Source organism: Gorilla gorilla, chromosome 15, assembly GCF_029281585.2.
Source record: "Gorilla gorilla gorilla isolate KB3781 chromosome 15, NHGRI_mGorGor1-v2.1_pri, whole genome shotgun sequence".
Classification (NCBI taxonomy): Eukaryota; Metazoa; Chordata; class Mammalia; order Primates; family Hominidae; genus Gorilla; species Gorilla gorilla.
In genome coordinates this window covers 19,430,284-19,446,143 of record NC_073239.2, presented here as the reverse complement: position 1 = coordinate 19,446,143, position 15,860 = coordinate 19,430,284, and the positions used below count along the sequence as shown (strand labels likewise).

The 15,860-nt window shown below is 41.2% G+C and overlaps 1 protein-coding gene across 28 annotated transcripts in view; it reads left to right on the top strand.

The window, feature by feature from the left end:
- Positions 1-15,860, top strand: part of MIPOL1 (mirror-image polydactyly 1) — a 363,261-nt gene that overhangs the window by 14,442 nt on the left and 332,959 nt on the right. For 8 of the 28 annotated variants that reach the window (XM_055360785.2, XM_055360797.2, XM_055360795.2 and 5 more), the window contains exon 2: positions 7,829-7,967. The exons of 11 other annotated variants lie outside the window; for them this stretch is intronic. The gene's annotated coding sequence lies outside the window, so the exon portion shown is untranslated. Of the gene's footprint in view, positions 1-493; positions 621-7,828; positions 7,968-15,860 lie in introns of all 28 variants that reach the window. 9 more of the 28 variants (XM_063697693.1, XM_055360793.2, XM_063697690.1 and 6 more) reach the window with 2 other exon arrangements.

Genomic DNA, 15,860 nt, shown 5'->3' with positions numbered 1-15,860 from the left:
CTGGGGCAACCAATGGAGTGCTGGCATCACCCCTCATGTAACCCCAGGCTGCGTAGCTCCCAGTTCCAAAAGAGACCCTTTCCTTCTGCTTGAGGAGAGGGACGAGTGAGGAGGACTTTATCTTGCATCAAGGATATCAGCTCAGCCACAGCAGAATAGGGCACCAGTCAGAGTTGTGAGCCCCACTCCACGTCCTAGCTCCCAGATGACATTTGTAAACACACCCTGGGCCAGAAGGGAACTCACTGCCTTGAAGGAAAGGACCCATTTCTGGCAGCATTCATCACTTGTTAACTGAAGAGCCCTTGGGCCCTGCATAATCAGCAGTGATACCCAGGTACTACATCAAGGGTGTTGAGTGAGCCTCTGAGATTTGCTGGCTTTAGGTAAGACTTAGCACATTACCAGCTGTGATGGCTATGACGCAAAACTCTTTCTGTCTGAGAAAAGTAGTTGGAAAAGTAAAGCGGACGGACTTTGTTTTGTACCTTAGATACCAGCATTGCCACCGGTGGGTAGAACACTAAGTGGGCTCTTGGAGTCCCTGATTCCAGAACTTGACTCTTGGATGACATTTCTGGACCTGCTCTGGGCCAGAGAGGAGAACACTTCCCTTAAGGGTGAGTCACAACCCAGAAAGCATTCATGACAAGCTAACTTAAGAGAACTTGGGCTGTAAGGGAAGATTGACGGTGGTCTGGTGGTACTCCTCATGGCCTGGGGTGGCAGTGGCTACGGGGTAAGGCGCCTCTGCCTTTGGAAAGGGGAGGGAAGGACTGAGTCTTGTGCTTTGAGTTCCAGCTCACCCATAGTACAATAGAACACCTGGTAGACTTGCCGCGTTTTTTACTCTACTCCCTGACTCTTGTATGGCATTTCAGGACCCACCTGGGGCCTGGGGGATCTCACCACCCTGAAAGGAAGGACATAGGCCTGGCTTCCTTTGCCTCCTGCTGACTGTAGAGTCCAAGGGTCTTGAGCAAACGTGGGCTGTAGCCAGGGAGTTACTACAGCAGGCTTTGGGCGAGATCTAATGCTGTGCTGGCTTCAGGTCAGACCCTACACAGTCATAGTGGTGGTGGCCACAGGGATACTTATGTCACTTTACCCCCAGATTTACGTGTCATAGAACAGAGAGAGAGATTCTGTGTGTTTGGGAGAAAGTAAGGGAAGAGAATAAGAATCTCTGCCTGGTATTTCAGAGAATTCTTCCAGATCTTGTCCAAGATTATCAAGGTTGTACCTATGTGAGTCTGCAAGAACCACAGCATTACTAGTCTTGGGGTTCCCTCTAAAGCAGATATAGCTTAGGTCACACCTGAGTCCTTTCAAATATCTGGAAAGCCTTCCCAAGAAGGACAGCTACAATAAACCCAGACAGTGAAGACTACAATAAATACCTAACTCTTCAATGCCCAGATACCAAAGAAAATATACATTTACACTATTCAGGAAGACATGACCTCATCAAATGAACTAAATAAGGAAGCAGAGACCAATCCTGGAGAAACAGAGATATGAGACCTTTCAGACAGAGAATTCAAAATAGCTGTGTTGAGGCCACTCAAAGAAATTCAAGATAACACAGTGAAGGAATTTGAATTCTGTCAGATACATTTAACAAAGATATGGAAATAATTAAGGAGAGTCAAGCAGAAATTCTAGAGCTGAAAATGCAATTGACATGCTGAAGAATACATCTAAGTCGTTTAATAGCAGAAGTTGTCAAGTAGGAGAAAGTTAGTGATCTTGAAGACAGGATATTTGAAAATACACAGTCAGAAAAGACAAAAGAAAAAAGAAAAAAAAAAAACGAAGCATGCCTACAGGATCCAGAAAATAGCCTCAAAGGGCAAATCTAAGAGGTATTGGCCTTAAAGAGGAAGTGGAGAAAGAGATAGGGGCAGAAAGTTTATTCAAAGGGATAATAATGGAGAAATTCCCAAACCTAAAGAGAGATATCAAAATTTAAGTACAAGAAAGTTATAGAACACCAAGTAGATTTAACCCAAAGGAGACTATCTCAAGACATTTGATAATGAAACTCCCAAAGGTCAGTGATAAAGAATGGATCCTAAAAGTAGCAAGAGAATAGAAATAACATACAATGGTGCTTCACTGTGGCTGGCAGCAGACTTTTCAGTTGAAACCTTACAGGTCAGGAGTTAGTGTCATGACATATTTAAAGTGCTGGAGGGCAAAAAAACCTTATACCCTAGGATAGTATATCTGACAAAAATATCCTTCAAACATGAAAGAGAAATAAAGCCTTTCCCAGACAAACAAAAACTGAGGCATTTTATTAATGCCAGACCTGTTCTACTAGAAGTGCTAAAGGGAGTACTTTAATTAGAATGAAAAGGATATTAATGAGTAATAAATAATTGCCTGAAGGTACAAAACTCACTTGTAATAGTAGACAGAAAACCACAGAATACTATGGCACGGTAACTGTGGTGTGTAAACGACTCTCATTCTCAGTAGAAAGAATAAATGATAAACCAACAAAAAAGTAGTAACTTCAGCAACTTTTCAAGACATAGTACAATAAGATGTAAATAGAAACAACAAAAAGCTAAAAATCAGGTAGATGAAGTTAGGGCATAGAGTTTTTATTAGTTTTCTTTTTGCTTGTTTGTTAGTGAGAATAGTGTTGTTTTCAGGTTAAAATAATGGGTTATAGATAGTATTTGCAAGCCTCATTGTGGGTGGCAAGCCACCCAGGTGCTGAGGCAAGAGACCGAGGGCACGAGCTGTTCCAGTATAATAAAGAAAAAATATAAAATAAGAATATTTATACTAGATATAGATCATAGATATGATTATATATGACTGTCATTAATCATTAGTTTGTAGCAATTACTCTTTATTCCAATATTATAATAATTCTTGCTCTACAATTATAACCTAGGAAAAGCCAGGCCATACAGAGATAAGAGCTGAAGGGACATGGTGAGAAGTGACCAGAAGATAATAGTGTGAGCCCTCTGTCACGCCTGGACAGGGCTACTAGAGGCCTCCTTGGTCTAGCGGTAATGCCAATGTCTGGGAAGACACCCATTGCCAAGCGGACCGTGGTCTGGTGGTAGCATCAGTGCCAAGGAAAAACACCCGCTACTTAGCAGACCGGGAAAGGGAGTCTCCCTTTCCCTGGGGGAGTTTAGAGAAGACTACTCCACCACCTCTTGTGGAGGGCCTGACATCAGTCAGGCCCACCCGCAGTTATCCGGCGGCCTAACCATCTCCCTGTGATGCTGTGCTTCAGTGGTCACGCTCCTGGTCTGCTTTCATGTTCCATCCTGTACACCTGGCTCTGCCTTCTAGATAGCAGTAGCAAAATTAGTGCAAGTGCTAAAAGTCTCTGATATGCAGAAATAATGGCGTAAGCTGTCTTCTCTCTCTCTCTCTCTGTCCGCCTTGGCTGCCCAACAGGGAAGGGCCCCCTGTCCAATGGACACGTGACCCATGTGACCTTACCTATCAATGGAGATGGCTCACACTCCTTACCCTGCCCCCTTGTCTTGTATCCAATAAATAACAGTGCAGCCTGGGATTTGGAGCCACTACTGGTCTCTGTGTCTTGGTGGTAGTGGTCTCCTGGGCCCAGCTGTCTTTTCTTTTATCTCTTTGTCTTGTGTCTTTTTTTCTACGATCTTTTGTCTCCGCACACGGGGAGAAAAACCCTCCGACCCTGTGGGGCTGGTCGCTACAGCTCATGGTAACCTCAAACCCAAAAACATAAAATGGATACACAAAAAAATAAAAAGCAAGAATGACATCACCAATGAAAATCACTTTCACTAGAGGAAGATAGGATGGAAATAAAGAAGGAAGAGAATATTGTAAAACAACCAAAGAACAAATAAAGTAGGTGGAGTAAGTTTTTACTCATCAATAACAATGTTGAATATAAATGGACTAAACTCTCCAGTCAAAAGACATAGCATGGCTGAATTGATGAAAAAACAACACCTGTTAATCTGTTGCCTACAAGAAACACACTTCACCTATGAAGACACACAGACAGAAAATAAAGGGATCGGCCGGATGTGATGGCTCACGCCTGTAATCCAAGCATGTTGGGAGGCTAAGGCAGGCAGATCACCTGATGTCAGGAGTTTGAGAGCAGCCTGGCCAATGTGGTGAAACCCTGTCTCTAATAAAAATACAAAAATTAGCCAGGCATGGTGGCAGGCACCTGCAACCCCAGCTACCCAGGAGGCTGAGGCAGAAGAATCACTTGAACTGGCAGGCAGAGGTTTCAGTAAGCCAAGATCATGCCATTGCACTCCAGCCTGGGTGACAGAGCAAACCTCCATCTCAAAAAAAAAAAAAAAAAAAAAAAAAAGAAGAAAAGGAAGAAAAGAAAGGGATGGAAAGAGCTATTCTATACCAACAGAAACCACAAAGGAGCTAGTTATACCAGGCAAAATAGATTTCAAGACAAAAACTATGAAAAGAGACAATGTCACTATATAATGAAAAAGGGGTCAATTCAGCAAGAGGATATAACAATTTAAAATATATATGCACCCAACACTGGAGCACTCAGATATATACAGCAAATATTAGAGATAAAGAGAGAGAGATAGGCTTCAATACAGTAATAGCTGGAGACTTCAACATCCCACTTTCAGTATTGAACATATTTTCCAGACGGAAAATCAACTTGGAAACATCAAACTTCGTTTGCATTATAGACCAAATTGACCTAATAGATAGTTACAGAACATTTAAGTGAAGAGCTACAGAATACACATTCTTTTCCTCAGCACATGCATCATTCTCATGGATAGACCATATGTTAGTTCACAGAACAAGTCTTCAGACATTCAGAGAAATTGAAATAATATTAAGCATCCTTTCTGACCACAATGTAATAAAACTAGAAATTAATAACAAGATGAATTTTGGAAACTGGACAAATACTTGGAAATTAAACAATATACTCCTGAATGACCAGCGGGTCAATGAAGAAATGAAGAAGAAAATTGAAAAATTTCTTGAAACAAATGATAATGGAAACACAACATACCAAAACCTAAGGGATACAGCAAAAGCAGTACTAAGAGGGAATTTTATAACTATAGGTGCCTACATTAAAAAAGAGGAAATACTTCAAATGAACAATCTAACATTGCTTTTAAAGAACTGTGAAAGCAAGAGCAAACCAAATCCAACATTACTAGAGGAAAAGAATAAAGATCTGAATAGAAATAAATGAAATTTTAATAAAAATACAAACGATCAATAAAACAATATGGCTTTTTGAAAAGTTAAACAAAGTTGACAAAACTTTAGTCAGACTAAGAAAAAAGAGAGGATCCAAATCAGAAATGAAAATGAGACATTACAACTGATACTGCAGAAATTCTAAGGATCATTAGTGGCTACTATGAGCAACCATATACCAATAAATTGGAAAATCTTAGAGAAATGGACAAATTTTGAGATACCTACAACCTACAATGTTTGAACCAGGAAGAAATTCAAAACCTGAACAGGCTAGTAATAAGTAATGAGATTGAAGCCATAATAAAAAGTCTCCCAGTGATGAAAAGCCCAAGACCTGATGGCTTTACTGCTGAATTCTAACAAACATTTGAAGATAAACTTAATACCAATCCCACTCAAATTATTCTGAAAAATAGAGGAGGAGGGAATATTCCAAACTCATTCTCTGAGGTCGTAATTACCCTGATACCAAAACCAGACAAAGACACATCAAAAAAAGAAAGCCACAGTCCAATCTCTCTGATGGATATTGATGCAAACATTCTCAACAAAATACTAAAACCGAATTCAGCAATCCATTTGAAAGATCATTCATTATGACCAAGTGGGATTTTCCCTGGGATACAGTGATGGCTCAACATACGCAAATCAATCAATGTGTACATCATATGAGCAGAACGAAGGATAAAAACCATACAATCATTTCAATTGACACTGAAAAGATTTGATAAAATTCAGCTTCCCTTCTTGGTAAAAACCCTCACAAAGCTGGATATAGAAGGAACATACCTCAACATAATAAAAGCCAGATATGACTGACCCACAGTTAGTATCATACTGAATGGGGAAAAACTGAAATTCTTTCCTCTGAAATCTGGAACATGATAAGGATGCCCACTTTCACCACTGTTATTCAACATAGTACTGTAAGTCCTAGTTAGAGGCCTTCCTTCTTTTTAAAAATATGCTCTTAGTACTATGGATTTACTTTTAAGCATTGATCTAGCTACATCTCACATTTAAAAAAATTATCTAGTTTTCAAAATGTGTTTCCGTTTTTATCTCGTTCAGAAGTTTCCCTTTTAGCTTCCATTTTAGAACGATGGGTTATTTGGGATTGTTTAAGGATTTTTCAGCTTATCTTTCTGTTACTGATTTCTAGTTTATTTCTTTTCTATTTTTAGTTATTGTGGTAAGATAACATAATTTTCATGATTTCATCTTTTTTAAATTATTATTTTTTTTTTGAGACAAAGTCTCACTCTGTTGCCCAGGCTGGAGTGCAGTGGCACAATCTCAGCTCACTTCAGCCTCCACCTCCCAGATTCAAGCAATTCTCATGTCTCAGCCTCCCGAGTTGCTGGGATTACAAGTGTGCACCAAAATGCCTGGCTCATTTTTGTATTTTTTTTTTAATAGAGGTGGGGTTTCACCATGTTGGCCAGGCTGATCTGGAACTCCTGACCTCAAGTGATCTTCCTGTCTTGGCCTCCCAAAGTGCTGGGATCACAGACGTTAGCCACTGCGCCTGGCCGATTTTATCTCTTATAAGTGTGTTGAGGTCTGTTTGATGGCCCAGAATAGGGTCTTTTTTGGTAAATGCATCATGTGCACTTGAAAATATAGTGTATTCTGCCATTGTTGAATGGGGTTTTTAAATAAATGTTAAGTCAAATGGATTGATGTTTAAGAAAAACAGAGGCTGTGTGTGATGGCTCACACCCAGAATCTTAGCACTTTTGAGAGGCTGAGTTAGGCAGATCATTTGAGCCCAGGAATTCAAGACCAGCATAGGCAACATGAAGAGACTCCATCTCTATAAAAAAATAGAAAAATTAGCCTGGTGTGGTAGTCCCAGCTAGTCAGGAGGCTGAGGTGGGAGTATTGCTTGAGCCCAGGAATTTGAGGCTGCAGTGAGCCATAATTGCGCCACTGCACTCCAGCCTGGGCAACAGAGTGAGACCCTATTTCAAAAAAAAAAAAGAAAAAAGAAAACCAGAGCTGGGTAATATTAATAGTTAAGGTGGTAAAAGCAGATGTTATTTAGGAACTAATGCAATAGGGGAAAAGAAACCCCAATATAGAAGTGGGTTGGGTTCCCATGAGCATAGGCAAATGGGACTTTACAGCTAAGGAGCAGGGAGGGGATCAGTGGATGGAAAGTTACTAACAGGAATCATCAGGGTTAGAGAAGATTGTGGTTAAACCAACTTGACAGGATTCTTGCTGAAGTCAGGCTACGGTGATCAAAGATGGAGGATTCTCGGTAAACTGACTTAGCAGAATTCTTGCTAAAACTGGATGATGCAGAGACAGATACAGAAACCCAAAAGGTTGAGGGCTAGTATAGTAAAGGGTTCAAAGGAGCCTCATTAAAGTTTGGTCAAGGCAAGATCCTTTTTATTTATTTTTTATGTTTTTGAGACAGGATTTTGCTCTGTCACACAGGCTAGAGTACAGTATAGAGGTGCGATCACTGTTCACTGCAGCCTCAACCTGGGATCAAGTGATCCTCCCACCTCAGCCTACGGAGTAGCTGGGACCACAGGCGTGTGCCACCATGCCTGCCTAAAATTTTTTTAATGTTTTGTAGGAACGAGGTCTCACTATATTGCCCAGACTGGTCTCGAACTCCTGGGCTCAAGCAGTCCCCCTGCCTTGGCCTCCCAAAATGATGGAATTACAGGTGTGAATCACTGCATCTGACTATGGCAAGGATCTCTGTCACTGAGGTATTAAGTCTTCTGTATCCCTACTGATTTTCTGAGCATGTATTCTGATGACTGAGAGAGGTGTGATGAAATTTCCAACTATAATTATGGATTTGTCTTTCTCTTTTCACCAGTTTTTACCTCAGGTACTTTGATGCTGTTTTGTTAAATGCTTACATATTTAGGATTGCTTATGTTTAGCTAGTAAGTTGAAACTTTTAATGTACTTATTTAGTTTGAGTAATATCTTTGTTTTATATTGTCTGATATGAATATAGCCACCGCTGCTTTCTTTTGATTAGTATTTGCATGCTTTTTTCATTGTGCTCTATTATCCTAAATAAGACATCGTTAGGAAAGGGTAGTTTTTGGAATGTTTTTACTTTGTGTGCCTTTTGTTATTTTAAATAACATTTTGATTTTAGAATGTATCGTTTTATCAAATGTGACCTAAGATCCTTTAATTTTATTTTAAGGTATAAGGATATAAGTGTTCGTCACATAATTAGAAAAACTTTTGTATTATTACGTTACATTCTTGGAGGGAATCTGAAAGGTAATTTCCTGTGGATATTTTTTTGCATTTGAATGCTGAAATGCTGTTTTGCATTGTCTCAAACATGTACATATAATCTAAAAAAAAATTTAAACATCAAAATTCCTTCTTTTTAATGAATTATTTTTTGAAGTATGACAAACTTCTTCTTTAAGCAGCATGTCTTGAAAGTAATTAGTACTTTAATACTTTTATTATCTTTTAAGTTTAATGTAAATTGAAGCCACTTCCTTAATTTATGTCAAACAGCTTATTGCCAGCATGGGAGTGCAGATATTGTGTGTTATAGCTTATGATATCCCAAAGTAGAACATTTTATTCAGTGGCATGAGCTGGCACAGTGGGCTAGATTATTCTAATTCATTTGGGTAAGTGAACTGCAGCTTAGAAAGTTCATGTACAAAAATGCACTGTCACAATTTCCTTTTGATTCTTTACAAGTAAGAAACTGGTTTTAGGATTTCAGCATCTTAATTTCTATTGTCTTTATTTCATGCAGGTAATTAATTTTCATCTTATTTTAAATTAAAATCTACCTACATGTCTCTATTTGTTTATTTGCTTATTAATAGAGAGTCTCCCTCTGTCCCCCGGGCTGGAGTGCAGTGGCATGATCATAGCTTACTGCAGCCTCGAACTCCTTGTCTGAAACAATCCTCCCACCTCAGCCTCCTCAGTAGCTAGGAATACAGGTGTGCACCACCACGCCCAGCTAATTGTTTTAAAAAAGTTTTTTCATAGAGATGGAGTCTTGCTGTGTTGCCTAAGCCGTACCGACACATATTTAGATGCCTATGCTTTGTTAATTTTTTTTTTTTTAAGAATTAAAATCTCATTTGAAAATATTTTGTCTCATGATTACTAACAGGTTGGTTCTGGAAGCTCAGGTTCTACATGTAAATGTACCTGCCTTAGTTCATCTTGTGTTGCTATAAGAGAATCTCACAGATTGGGTAACTGATCATGAACAGAAACTTATTTGACTTATGGTTCTGGAGACTGGAAAGCCAAGAGCATAGTGCTGGCATCTGGCAAGGGCCTTTGTGCTTGTCATCTCATGGCAACAGGTGGAAAGATGAGAACAAGAGCAGGCCCATTGAACAAAACTACTCTTGTGATAATGTTATTAATCCATTCATGAGGGTGGAACCCTCATGACCTAATCACCTTTTAACAGTCCCACCTGTTAATACTGTCACGTGGTGTGTTGGTCCGTTCTCACATTGCTATAAAGAGGTACCTGAGACTGGATAATTTATGAAGAAAAAAGGTTTAATTGACTCACAGTTCCAAAGGCTGTACAGGAAGCATGGCTGGGGAGACTTCAGGAAACCTACAGTCATGGTAGAAGGTGAAGGGGAAGCAGGCACATCTTCACATTGTGGAGCAAGAGAGAGAGAGAGGAAAGGGTGAAGTGCTATACACTTTAAAACAACCAGATCTCGTGAGAACTCTCTCTCATGAGAACAGCAAATGGGAAGTCTGCTTCCATGATCTAATTACCTTCCACAGGGACCCTCCTCCAACACTGAGGATTACAGTTCCACGTAAGATTTGGGTGGTGATACAGAACCAAACCATATCACATGGCAGTTAAATTTGAATATGAGTTTTGGAGGGGACATTCAAACCACGGCATTTTGCTCCTCATTCCACAAAAATGTTCTTCTCATAAACAGCAGCCCCAAAAGTTGTTCCAGCATAAACTCAAAAGTCCAAACTCCAGAGTCTTATTGAAATCAGATATAAAAATAAATAAATAAACAAACAAATCAGATACAGTTGAAACTCAAGGTGCTATCATCCCAAGGCAGATTCCTCTCCCACTGTGAGTCTGTGAAATTAACAAGCTATATGCTTTTTAAATACAAGTGGCAAAGGCATAGGAGAGACATTACTGTTACAAAACAGAGAAATAGATAAGAAGAAAGGGATAACTGGTCCCAATTAAGTCCAAAACCTAACAGAGAAAACATTACCTTTTTTTTTTTTTTTTTGAGATTGGGTCTCGCTCTGTCTCCCAGGTGGCTGGAGTGTGGTGGCACAATCACAACTCACTGCAGCCTGGACCTCCTGGGCTCAAGTGATCCTCCCACCTCAGCCTCCTGAGTAGCTGGGACTACAGGCATGCATCAACACGCCTGGCTTTTTTTTTTTTTTTTAAACTTATTATAGAGGTTATAGCTCTCTATGTTGCCCAGATTGGTTGAAAGTAACCATGCAGCTCCTTCAGTATTTTGCTTAGAAATTTCTTGGGCCAGATATCTTAGTTCATTGAGCTTAAATTCTGCCTTCCATAAAGCCTTTTGGGCATGGACATAATTAAACCAAGTTCTTTGCAACTTTATAACAAGGATTGCCTTTACTCAAGTTTCCAATGCCTTGTTCTTCATTTCTATCTGAGACCTCATCAGAATAGCCTTTACTGTCCATATTTCTACCAAGAGTCTAATCATGATCTCTTAAGTTATTTGTAAGAAGTTTTAAACTTGGCCTACAGCTCATCTTCTGAGCCCTTAACAGAATTGTCCTAAGCTTTCCATTTATGTCAATCTAAGCTTTTTCTAGCCTGTTCCTCCAAATATTTCCAGCCTCTACCCATTACCTAGTTCCAAAACTACGTTTGGATGTTGAGATATTTGTTATATAGCAACAGCCCTACTCCTTGGTACTGTGCTACTATAACAAATACTACAGGCTGCGTAATTTATAAAGAGAGGGTCTTCATCTATGGTGGAAGGTAGAAGGTGGAAAGGCAAGCAAGGGTGAAAGTGAGACAGAGAGGGCCACACTTACTTTTTTTTCCCTTTGAGACAGAGTCTCGCTCTGTTGCCCAGGCTGGAGTGCAGTAATGTGATCTCAGCTTACCGCAAACTCCACCTCCTGGGTTCAGGTGATTCTCCTGCCTCAGTCTCCCAAGTAGCTGGGATTACAAGCATGCACCACCACACCTGGCTGGTTTTTCTATTTTTTATAGACCTGGGGTTTTCCCATGTTGGCCGGGCTGGTCTTGAACTCCTGACCTCAAGAGATCCACCCACCTCGGCCTCCCAAAGTACTGGGATTACAGGCATGAGCCACCGTGCCTGGCCTGGTGTTTACTTAGTTTTGTGGTAGATATTAATATTTAATATTTAAAAATATAATATTTTGTTTATGGGTTTGGGTCTACTATCCTGGTTGCTCTGTATAGACGTATGAGGAGTTTCAAAAACTATACTGCCTCTACCACAATCTTTTTCAGGATCCTCCTGGGTTTTTTGTTTGTTTGTTTGTTTTGAGATGGAGTGTCACTCTCATTGCCCAGGCTGGAGTGCAATGGCGTGATCTCGGCTCACTGCAACCTCTGTCTCCTGGGTTCAAGCGATTTTCCTGCCTCAACCTGCCAAGTAGCTGGGATTACAGGCATGTACCACCACGCCTGGCTAATTTTTTGTATTTTTAGTAGAGATGGGGTTTCACCATGGCCAGGCTGGTCTTGAACTCCTGACCTCAGGAGATCTGCCCACCTCGGTCCCCCAGAGTGCTGGGATTACAGGCGTGAGCCGCCCAGCCTGGCCCCTCATGGGTGTTTTTTACAAAGTTAAATTTATTAAATTTAAAGGGCTGTCATTGAAATTATGTACTGCTAAAATGTTCTTTAATTTATGAGAGGCTGGTTTTTACAGATGGTAACTGCTCCTTCTTTTTAAAGTCCTTCCTTTATGAAATAAAAACTTGGCAACAGTTTTATTTTGGAGATTTTACTAGGTTGTGAAATCTAGCATTTTGATGACCATTTATCTCCTCAGTTCCCTAAAGCAGGAAAAATAAGTGACTTCTCAAAGGTTACAGTGTTAATAAATGGCAGCACCTGTATCTAAATATTTATTTTATGATTCTATATGAATCATCTCTGAACTGGTTATAGGAAGTGACTGAGTGAAAGAGAACTCTGTTTAGAAAGTGTTTTACCAGGCAGGTGTGGTGCCTCATGTCTGTAATCCCGGCACTTTGTGAGGCTGAGGTGGGAGGATTGCTTGAACCCAGCAGTTTGAGACCAGCCTGGGCAACATAGCGAGACCCCATCTTTACCAAAAATTTAAAAAGTAGCTGGGTGTATTAGTCCACTTTCATGCTGCTGATAAAGACATACCCATGACCAGGCAATTTACAAAAGAAAGAGGTTTAGTGAACTCACAGTTCCATGAGGATGGAGAGGCCTCACAATCGTGGTGGAAGGTGAAAGGCACATCTCACATGGTGGCAGACAAGGGAAGGCAGTGAGAGCCAAGCGAAAGGGATTTCCCCTTATAGAACCATCAGATCTTGTGAGACTTATTCACTACAACTGGAACAGTATGGGGGAAACCACCCCCATGATTCAATTATCTCCCAATGAGTCCCTCCTACAACATGAGGGAATTATGGGAGTTATAATCCAAGATGACATTTGGGTGGGAGCACATCTAAACCATATCGTTCCACCCCGGCCCCTCCCAAATCTCATGTTCTCACATTTCAAAACCAAGCATGCCTTCTCAACAGTCCCCCAAAGCCTTAACTCATTTCATCATTAACTCAAATGTCCACAGTCCAAAGCCTTAACTGTTACAAGGAAAGTCCCTTTTGCCTACGAGCCTGTAAAATCAAAAGCAAATTAGTTATTTTCTAGATATAATGGGGGCATAGGCATTGGGCAAATACAGCTATTCCAAAGGGGAGAAATTGGCCAAAACAAAGGAGCTACAGGCCCCATGCAAGCCCAAAATCCAGTGGGGCAGTCAAATATTAAAGTTCCAGAATTATCTCCTTTGACTCCATGTCTCACATCCAGGTCACGCTGATGCAGGAGGTGGGTTCCCATGGTCTTGGGAAGCTCTGCCCTTGTATTCTGGCAGGGTACAGCCTCCCTCCCAGCTGCTTTCACAGGCTGGCATTGAGTGTCTGCAGCTTTTCCAGGCACATGGTGCAAGCTGTCAGTACTTACACCATTTTAGGGTCTAGAAGATGGTGGCCCTTTTCTCACGGCTCCACAAGGTGGTGCCCCAGTAGGAACTTTGTGTGGGGGCTCTGACCCCACATTTCCCTTCTGCACTGCCCTAGCAGAGGTTCTCCATGAGGGCCCCACCCTGCCACAAACTTCTGCCTAGACATCCAGGCATTTCCATACATCCTCTGAAATCTAGGCAGAGGTTCCCAAACCCCAGTACTTGACTTCTATGCACTTGCAGGCTCAACACCACATGGAAGCTGCCAAGGTTTGAGGCTTGCACCCTCTGAAGCCATGGCCTGAGCTCTATGTTGGCCCCTTTCAGCCATGGCTGGAGCAACTGGGACACAGGGCACCAAGTCCCTAGGCTGCACACAGCATGGGGACCCTGTGGCTGACCCACTTTTTCCTCATAGGCCTCCGGGTCTGCAGTGGGAGCAGCTGCCGTGAAGACCTCTGACATACCCTGGAGACATTTTCCCCATTGTCTTGGGGATTAATATTTGGCTCCTCATTACTTATGCAAATTTATGCAGTCAGCTTGAATTTCTCCTCAGAAAATGGGATTTTCTTTTCTATCATGTGGTTAGGCGGCAAATTGTCTGAACTTTTATGCTCTGCTTCCCTTATAAAACTGAATGCCTTTAACAGCACCCAAGTCACCTCTTGAATGCTTTGCTGTTGAGAAATTTCTTCCGCCAGACACCCTAAATCATCTCTCTCAAGTTCAAAGTTCCACAAATCTCTAGGGAGTGGCAAAATGCCTCCAGCCTCTTGCTAAAACATAACAAGAGTCACCTTTACTCCAGTTCCCAACATGTTTCTCATTTCCATCTGAGACCACCTAAGCCTGGACTTTATTGTCCATATTGCTGTCAGCATTTTGGGCAAAGCCATTCAGCAAGTCTCTAGGAAGCTCTAAACTTTCCCACATTTTCCTGTCTTCTTCTGACCCCTGCAGACTGTTCCAACCCCTGACTATTACCCAGTTCCAAAGTTGATTCCACATTTTTGGGTATCCACAGCAGCACCCCACTCTGCTGGTAGTAATTTGCTGTATTAGTCTACTTTCATGCTGCTGATAAAGGCACACTCAAGACTGGGCAATTTACAAAAGAAAGAGGTTTAATGGATTCACAGTTCCATGTGGTGGACTCACAGTTCTACGTAGATAGAGAGGCCTCACAATCACGGTGGAAGGTGAAAGGCACGTCTCACAAGGCAGCAGACAAGAGAAGACAGTGAGAGCCAAGCAATAGGGGTTCCCCCTTATAGAACCATCAGATCTCATGAGACTTATTCACTACCACGAGAACAGTATGGGGGAAACCGCCCCCACGATTCGATTTTCTCCCACTGGGTCCCTCCCACAACATGAGGGAATTATCGGAGCTACAATTCAAGATGACTTTTGGGTGGGGACACAGCAAAACCATATCACTGGGTGTGGTGGTGCATGCATGCCTTTAGTCCCAGTAACTCAGGAGGCTTGAGATGGGAGGATTGCTTGAGCCTGGGAGTTCAAGACTGCAGTGAGCCATGGTTGCACTACTGCACACCAGCCTGGGCAGTGGAGTGAGATCCTATTTCAAAAAAAAAAGGAAAGTGTTTTACCTTTCAGCTAACATGCTGGCTTAGGACTCCTTTCTGGGTAGTGTGAGAAATACTCCTTGGGAGTTTGGAGATAAGATTTTTGGCAGCTTCCTGATTATTAAGAATTCAGTGTCCAGTTAATTCTTGACTGTGATGCTGCCTCTTGAATTTGTTTTGTAAGAAGCTGAAAATGTCTCTGAATATATGAGGTGCTGTGAGAGCTAGGGAACTCATAAGGCATATGTATTAGTTTCCTACTGCTGCTGTAACAGCTGTAAAAAATCACTAATTGGGTGGCTTAAAACAACACAAGTTTATTATCTTATGGTTCTGGAGGTCAATAATATGAAATAATTTTCACTGGGCTAAAATGAAAATGGAGGTAGGGCTGGGGATTTTTAGCATCTCTTAGGGAGAATCTGTTTCTTGCCTTTTCCTGCTTCTTAGAGACTGCTTGCTGTTCAAATGAAATGGTGCATTTCCCCCAAAGAGGTGATCAATTAACACTGTATAGTCTATTCATGTATTCAATAATTCGAATTTTTTTAAGTGTAGTTAATTATTTAACCTATACAGAGTCACTGTATACTATCTCTCCTCATATCTGGGGTTTGGAAATGGTGGTGCAGCAGAACAGAGACACATCCAAGGTCTAAAACATGAAGTGTGTGGTGTGTGTGTTTGTGTGTGTGTATGTGTGTATGTGTGTATGTGTGTGTGTATTTTCACAAGTGGAAGTGGGGTGAGCTGGAGGTTATTGAGTCTCAGGCACCACAGAATCACTGTTGACATT